Source organism: Triticum dicoccoides, chromosome 6B (assembly GCF_002162155.2).
Source record: "Triticum dicoccoides isolate Atlit2015 ecotype Zavitan chromosome 6B, WEW_v2.0, whole genome shotgun sequence".
NCBI lineage: Eukaryota > Viridiplantae > Streptophyta > Magnoliopsida > Poales > Poaceae > Triticum > Triticum dicoccoides.
This window is the reverse complement of record NC_041391.1, coordinates 618548396-618556577: the sequence shown is the minus strand read 5'-3', so window position 1 is coordinate 618556577 and position 8182 is coordinate 618548396.

Sequence of the window (8182 nt, the reverse complement as noted above, 5' to 3'; positions counted from 1 at the left end):
AGGTCGGGGGCCGACCGATGCGCTTTTCTCTCGTACACGTACGTGCGTGTGTGCGAGGCGTTGGCTCTAACTGAACCCGAGCGAGGCGTTGGGCTCTAACTGAACCCGAGCGATTGCACTACAGGCTACGCGTTACTGAACCCGAGCGATCAATCGATGGCTGTTAACTAAACCCGATCGAGCGATTCCTTCGCTACTGCTGCTAACTGAAGCCGATCGATGCTGCCTCTTTGGATGAATAGTGAGTGTTGCAGGGCTAGGGGGGATGAACAGTGAGCAGTGGCGTTGCCTCTGGATGAACAGGATCCCGTGGTGTGGGAAACGTGGTGTGGAGGGCTGGATGAATAGGACGACCCCGTGGAGGGCTGGATGAACAGTAGACGGTGGAAGGGTGCCCGTGGAGGGGTGGTTGAATAGTAGCCGGTGGAGTTGCGCGCGCGCGGTGGAGGCTGGATGAACAGGAGCCCGTGGAGGCTGGAGAAGGTCGACGGTGGAGATGAACAGTATCCCGTGGAGTCCCGTTTTGCGGTACGCCGCACCCCTCCCCATGAACAGGACCCCCGTTTCGACCGTAGCGCTCCAACACAAGTCTGTTTCGTCCGTTTGCGGTACGCCACACCCCTCCCGATTAACATGACCCCCGTTTCGACCGTAGGAGGTCCGTTTCGTCCGTTTTGCGGTACGCCACACACCTCCCGATCAACAAGACCCCCGTTTCGACTGTAGGAGGTCAGTTTCCTCCGTTTTGTGGTACGCCAGACCCCTCCCGATGAACAGGATCCCGTTTCGAATGTGACCGGTCGAACACAAGGCCATTCTCTCCGTTCTACGGTACGCCAGGCCTTGTTTCCATTGCCTGTTCCATCCAAGCCGGTTGGCTCCCACGCGTTCTGTTGCCTCCCGATGAACACGACGCATTCCGTTGCCTCCCCATGAACACGATGCATTCTGTTGCCTCCCCATCAACACGACGACGATGATGTTTCTCCGTTCCGACCCAGCCATGTACATGAGTCTTGGATGTACGTATGCGCGAGTAGGCATTCGAGACCCTGCCCGTATGTACGTACGTGGCTGTATTTTCTTTCTTGCACCCTGGCCGTTGTACGTATGTGTACATGCTACGTGCGCGCCTCTACTACGACATGTGCACGCCTCTACAATGACCAGTATGTACGTACACATTCACGACCAGAATGACAACGCTACGTACGCTCCGACCAGGTGGGTCCCAACTGTCAGGCACTTCCTTGCCTACGAAGATGTAGCTGGTGGGTCCCAACAGTCAGGGGGCCGAATCGTTTTTTTTGCCCGGACGCACTTCCTTGCGTGCAAAGGTGTAGCTGGTGGGTCCCAGCAGTCAGGGGGCGAATCTTTTTTTTGCCCGGACGCACTTCCTTGTGTGCGAAGATGTAGCTGGTGGGTCCCAGCAGTCAGGGGGAAACGTTTTTTTCACGAAATACGGTAGCCCGTCTGGTGGGTCCCTGCTGTCAGCTGGAGGAATCATTATTTTCCGTGTAATAAGGAGGCACTTCCTTGTTGTGGCCGTGGACCTAGCTGTCAGCCTCTTCACGTACAGTCCACGTCCGATGGAAGTCGTTCCTTGACCATGTTGACCACGCCACGTCGAGAGCACCACGGCGGTGGACGACGGCGAGGCCTAGGAAGGGGACGACTTGGAGCTGGGGAAGACGCATTAGTGGATGCCCACGTGAAGAGGAGTACGAGGGTTCACTGGTTCGGCTGCGGTGTGAGGTTATTGTCGCCGCAGAATAACAGGGGTGTGGGTGAGTAGAGGGATGGCCTGGCCAGCGGTGGGAGTAGTAGGTGGCGGTGAGGCCTCCGCCGCATCGCAGCCGGCCACGGGAGGAAGGAGCACAAGGCACGACCGGCGCTGGTTTGGGCGGCTGGAGCAAGAAGACCAGAGGTTGAAGAAGCACTACGACCGTTGGATGGACATCGTACGGTCACTGGAGCTAGAATCATGCATATTGACTAAGTTAACAAAGCCCTCCATCCCCGTCAACTTAGTAGGCCCACAAGTCAGTCTACCACTATACTGGGTCCCAGCTAACAGGGGGATTATTCATTTTTTGTGCGTAATAAGGAGACACTTCCTTGCGTGCGAAGATGTAGCTGGTGGGTCTGAGCTGTCAGCGGCGGTAACATTTTTTTCGCAAAATACAGAGGCCCTTTCGGTGGGTCCCTGATGTCAGGTGGAGGAATCATTATTTTGCGCGTAATAAGAAGGCATTTCCTTGCGTGCGGCCGTGGACCCAGCTGTCGGCCTCTCCATGTACAGTCCACTTCAGATGCATGTCGGCCGTTGACCATGTTGACCAGGCCGCGCCGAGAGCACCAGGGCGGTGGACGACGGCGAGGCCTAGGAAGGGAACGACACGGAGGCAGGGAAGACTCGACAGTTGTTTCCCACGCGGAGGGGAGTACGACTATATGAGGGTTTACTGGTTCGTCTGCCGTCGCCGGAGAATAACAGCAGGTGTGGGTGAGTAGAGGGATGGCTAGACCAGCGATGGGAGTACGATGGGGCGGTGAGGCCTGCGCAGCAGCACAACTGGCCGCGGGGAGGAGGGAGCAGGCAGTCCTGCCGGCGCTTGTTTGAGCGGCTGGAGAAGGAAGAGCAGAGATCGAAGAAGCACGACGGACGTTGGATGGGCATCCAACAGTCACTGCTTGTGCGTCAACCTTTTTTTTAGGAAAGCCTCAAATCTGTGGAAAACAGCATACAACCCATCTGCCATTATTTCTAATAATTTACAGCCCATTTGCTAATTCTTATGGTTTTTTTAGCCCATATTATTTTTGTTAGCATTACAGCCCATATTGTGGCCACGGTCAAAAAATTATACGAAATTTTGCATATTTCGGTGCGGTCCGAACTATTTTTAATCCCGAAATTTCGACTCACATTCAAACTGATTTTAAAAATAAATGTATATCAATATAAAATCCAAAAAATTCTCCATGCATAAAAAATAATGTAATTTAAAATCTCAAAATAAAAAAAAAGATATTTGAAACTAATTGCCTGGTTTGATGTGTTTTAGAAATGTACAACCCATTTCTCATTACTGATGGGCCATTTTCTCGGCCAGCCGAATGAAAGCTCTCCTTTTCTTGAAAGATTTGCAGCCCAACATGCTTGACAAACCGACTTACTTGGCAAATCACAAAAAAGCTGGGCTATGGCCATGGACCCAGCTGTCAGCCTCTCCACGTACAGTACTCTTCCGATGGAAGTCGTTCCTTGACCACGTTGACCACGCCGCGCGGAGAGCACCACGGCGGTGGACGACAGCGAGCCTAGGAAGGGGACGACACGGAGCCGGGGAAGACGCGGAAGTGGAAGGCCGCGCGGAGAGGAGTACGAGGGTTCACTGGTTCGGCTGCGGTGTTAGGCTACCGTCGCCGCAGGGCCTGGCCAGCGGTGGGAATAGCAGGAGGCGGTGAGGCCTCCATGGCAGCACAGCCGGCCACGGGAGGCAGGAGCATGCGGCACGACCGGCGCTGCTTTGGGCGGCTGGAGCAAGAAGACCAGAGGTTGAAGAAGCACTACGGCCGTTGGATGGACATCATATGGTCACTGGATCTAGAATCGTTCATATTGACTAAGTTGACAAAGCCCTCCGTCCCCGTCAACTTAGTAGGCCCACAAGTCAGCCTCCCACTATGGTGGGTCCCAGCTAGCAGGGGGTATTCATTTTATTGTGCATAATAAGGAGGCACTTCCGGTGGGTCCGAGCTGATACTGGGGGGAACAGGCCGCGCCCAGAGATTTTTTGGAGCCCATCTTCTTTTTGTTAGCATTAAACCCCATATTGTGGCCACGGTTAAAAAGTATACGAAATTTTGAATATTTCGGTGAGATCAACTATTTTTAATCCAGAAATATTGATTCACATTCAAACTATTTTGAAAAATAATTTATATAAATATAAAATCCAAATAATTGTCCACGCATAAAAATCAATGGAATTTAAAATCTTGTAATGAAAAAAATTGAAACTAATTCCCGGTTTGATGTGTTTTAAAAATGTACGGCCCATTTCTGGGCAAACCGAATGAAACTCCCCTTGTCTTGAAAGATTTGCAGCCCAGCAGGGCCGATAAAGCAAGTAGGCCTTGTTTGGGTATTTCTTTTAAAAAAATAGAACTCGGTTAGCCATTTTCAGGAAGAAAAAAACACTACTGGGCTCATGATGTGGTAAACATAAATAAAACCCTGGCTAGACGGGCCACAGCCCCTGCACAGCCCCGTTGTTACCCTGATCCGTTGCTAAAACTATTATAAATAACAACTGCTTGTTCCTAAAAAAACTGCGCGACCTGCTGGGTCCCTGGTGTCAACCGCTCGTAGTGTAATTCTCTCGTTTATTGACTACATTGACAATGGCGTGAGCCCCACATGTCCAACCATTAGGAGGAACCATATTTTTGGGCTTGTAATATAGAGGCACTTGCTTGCGTACTGCCATGACGCTGGTGGGTCCCTACTGTCATCCTCTCCACGTACAGTCATCTCCTTGTTCCACTCGGTTGTTGACGACGTTGACAATGCAAGAGGGCGGCGCACCACGCACGGCGAGCGAACCAAGGCCGCAAGGTGGAGGACGACAGAGAGTCCTCGGACGGAATGAACAGGAGCCATGGAAGATGCGCCGGTCCAGTCACAGGCGGAGGGGAGTACCAGGGTTGACTGGTTCGGGCGTGGGTGCGTGTTGAGGCTGACGTCGCCGAAGAATAACAGGACATGTGGAGGAACAGAGGGAGGGACTAGCCAACATTGGAGGGTACGTACGGTAGGGCGGCGGAGGCGCAGCCATCCATGGGAGGCGAGAGCAGGCGGAGCCGATGGGGTGGTTTGGTTTGGGCGGCTGGAGGAAGAAGAAGACAAGAGATAGAAGATACACGACAGATGTTGGATGTCAATCCAACGGTTGGTAGGCAGAATTGTTTGTTGACTGGCTAGTAAGTCGACACCACCTTGGATAGGCTATTTCCTCGTGGGTCCCAAATGTCAGAATCCAAATCTGTCACGGTCATGGAGCCTTTCCTATGAAAATTTACAGCCCATTTGATGTGCTAGTTCGAAATAAGTTTGTGGGTGCTGGTGGGGGCTAATCACTTGGCTTCTGTAATGCACAGTGAGCTGAAGCAGCCGGCAAGAGTGATGTTATTTCCCTTGGTTGGGATTTGTTACAATATTTCACTCTAAATTAAACGAATGGCAAGCCATTTGCCTTGTTTCAAAGAAAATATGACAGTCACAGCCGAGTTGAAAAGGGCAGGAACATCTAACTCCAGCTTACAAACTGTACAAAAGCACAAGGGTTAATTGTTCATTAGGTTTACAAAAAAAACCAAATTGAAAAGGGCAACAACATCTAACTCCAACACTGTTTTCGGCAGTCACAGTCAAATGGATCGGTCAGGTCCATAGAATGAACATCCTCGATCGTAAAATTTACTGTATTATGATCACAATATGTTGTAAATAGAAGGCCGGCACGTTCAGAAGCTCTTTTGCCCACCTGAAACTCCTTTTTTTGCTCTTCGACATACCCATCCGTCAAAACCATGCTGCTGATAAACTTAAGCCTGATGGACAATAGTAACCTCGCATTCAGCAGGAAGAATATGACAAATCTAGTGTTTGCACGGTTGGCTACATATCGTTCTAGCGTTATTGTCTTCAATTGAATCTCATGAGAAGTGAGAAAATCCCGATGCTTACGAATCCACCGATAGGTTATAACTTTCTTACCCCGTCCTATTACCTAAATAGACATGAAGATTGAAAATAGTTAAGGTCTAAAAGAAGAGTGTCGAAAGAGCAACAACTGAATGGTTAATTCTAGTACACTCTATGCGGGCTTCCAATGTGTGTGAAATTATCACCTTTATATACAACTTCTCTAGACATGGAAAGCATTGCAGCAAACCAATAATCTTCTTCAGATCAAAACTATTCATTTGGATATATAAGATCTTGACAGAATCCAGCACCATTGATAGGCCATCCATGGAGAAACTCTTCATTGAGCATAGAACATAATATTAGTACAAAATGTGTACTCCAAGATGATATATAACTTATGCGCAGAAATTTAAATGCAGCTTATGGTTACAAGTGTAGATGATAATATAAAGTACCTGAAGAACTATGGAGCCAAACACCATATTGAAATTAGCACAGAGATCATGTATTACACCCAAGGTCTCCAGTTTAGGTGTGGAGAGGACGGTTATTTGCAACGGTGAATAACTAGAATCAAGGATCAACCTTTGAAGTGAAGGGGCATCTTGGATGATGAGCTGCCTTCCGTCAAAAGAAATTCCAATTCTTACAAGGTTAGGTGACTTTATTTGGAGACAACCGATTCTAACTGTGAAAACAAGCACCAAGCACTCCAGCGCAGGGCAACTGGAGTGGATGATGTTGTGCAATGAGGCCTCCGATATACGAACCTACACAAGTGGAAATTTCTTGAGAAATGGGAGTCGAAGGTTTAGTACCAGATTGTCTGGTAGGTAGCTTAGCGCAAAGGTGGCGGTGTGGAGAGAGGAGGAAAACTGTGAGATGGACATCGGTGCTGAGGGCACAAGTTCATGGTGTTCGTTATGTGGTATGCGATTTCCAGGGGAATAGTAGAACTCAAGCAGCTGTAGTTCTGTGAATTCAGGGGATTTCAGCCAGGCGTCCACCGTGCGGGGCATGGTATGCTTGCTCAAGTAGCATGACGGGATGCAGAGGCTTTGAACGGAGCCCTGGTGGGAGGAGATGATGGCTCTGGGGATTTCAAAATCATTGAAGAGAGATAGCTAACAACAGTCGAGATTAAGGGGCAGGGTGCACCATAGAGGGCGCCACCGAATTGAGAGGACTTGGGTGCGGCAGCAATCCTTGGTGGGGAGAAGCGAGATGATCTCCCCAAGGACGGCGTCCGGGAGATCACTGATGCGGGCCACCTGAGATTCTACGGGTTCCTGGGATCCGGTGGGGGCGGTGTCACCGCTTCTCCCCGTGCTGCCGGGTGCGGGATCTACAACAGGCGTCGCCGCTGGCGGGAGCCTCATCTTCTTGGCGTTGGGGTCAGCCGACTCCACTTTCCTCGAGGGCGTCGCGTCGCGCTCACGGATTTGAGCAGAGTAACGAATGACGAGCCTAGTTGTAGTGCGAGCAAAGAAGAAGGGGAGCTGGGGGTTTTCTGTAGGAGTGAGGACGAAGGGGAGCTGGGGTTTTCTGTAGGAGTAAGGTGAGGAATTTGGGGGTACGAGTGGAGCGAGCTGACGTGAGGTGGGTGGGAGCAAGGACGAAGAAGAGCACCCAGGTTTTGGGGGGGGGGGCGGTGTGGTGGGTGTGGGTAGCAACTCTCATTCAGTAAATATATGTTCTTTTGAATTGATTTTACTATTTACTAGTGTGTATGGGCTGTTTTGTCTTGGGCCCAAAGAAACAATTACTACTAGTACAGTGGAGACACTCTACAGCTACCCAGAAAAACAATTACTACTAGTACAATGGAGACATTCTACCGCTTCTGGCTCCTCCTAGGTCATTGAAATGTCTCCCTCTACTGAATGTCGTTATACTTTTGTTCACCAACATGCGGGCCATGCAGCGCGCGGGCCCAAATGCCATCCACCAAATTAGAAGGCAGTATGCAGGCGGAGAGTCACCCCGGTCGTAGCGCGGCAGTAACAAGCCGTCGTATCACAAAACCCCACCTCCCCGCAGTCTAAGTTTGACGGACGAAGCAACCATCATTTCACTCTTTGCTGATTCCCCTTCTCCCTCACCATCTTCAAGAAAGGCAACACTCGCATCTGCCACTGTTCTTCTCTCCCAACAAAGGCAAGGTAAGCGGATCTGTGATGTTGGTATATTTTCGTTCAGAGAAAAAAAAGACTTTTGCAAAGCAGTGACCGATCCTCACTCTCTTTTTTGTTTCATTGTCATTGCGATTGTGTTTTCCTTTCAGTGGTCTCCTAGTATTCGTCAGTTTCATGATGGACCAAGGAGAACCAGGCAAAGATCTGCCGATATTGGAGCAGACGCGGGAGGCTAATCCCCACGAGACAGAGAGCTCCAAGAAGATGGAGGCAGCCACCGAGCCGACCCTAGATACGCTCACGGCCACTACTGAATGGTCAACGCCCC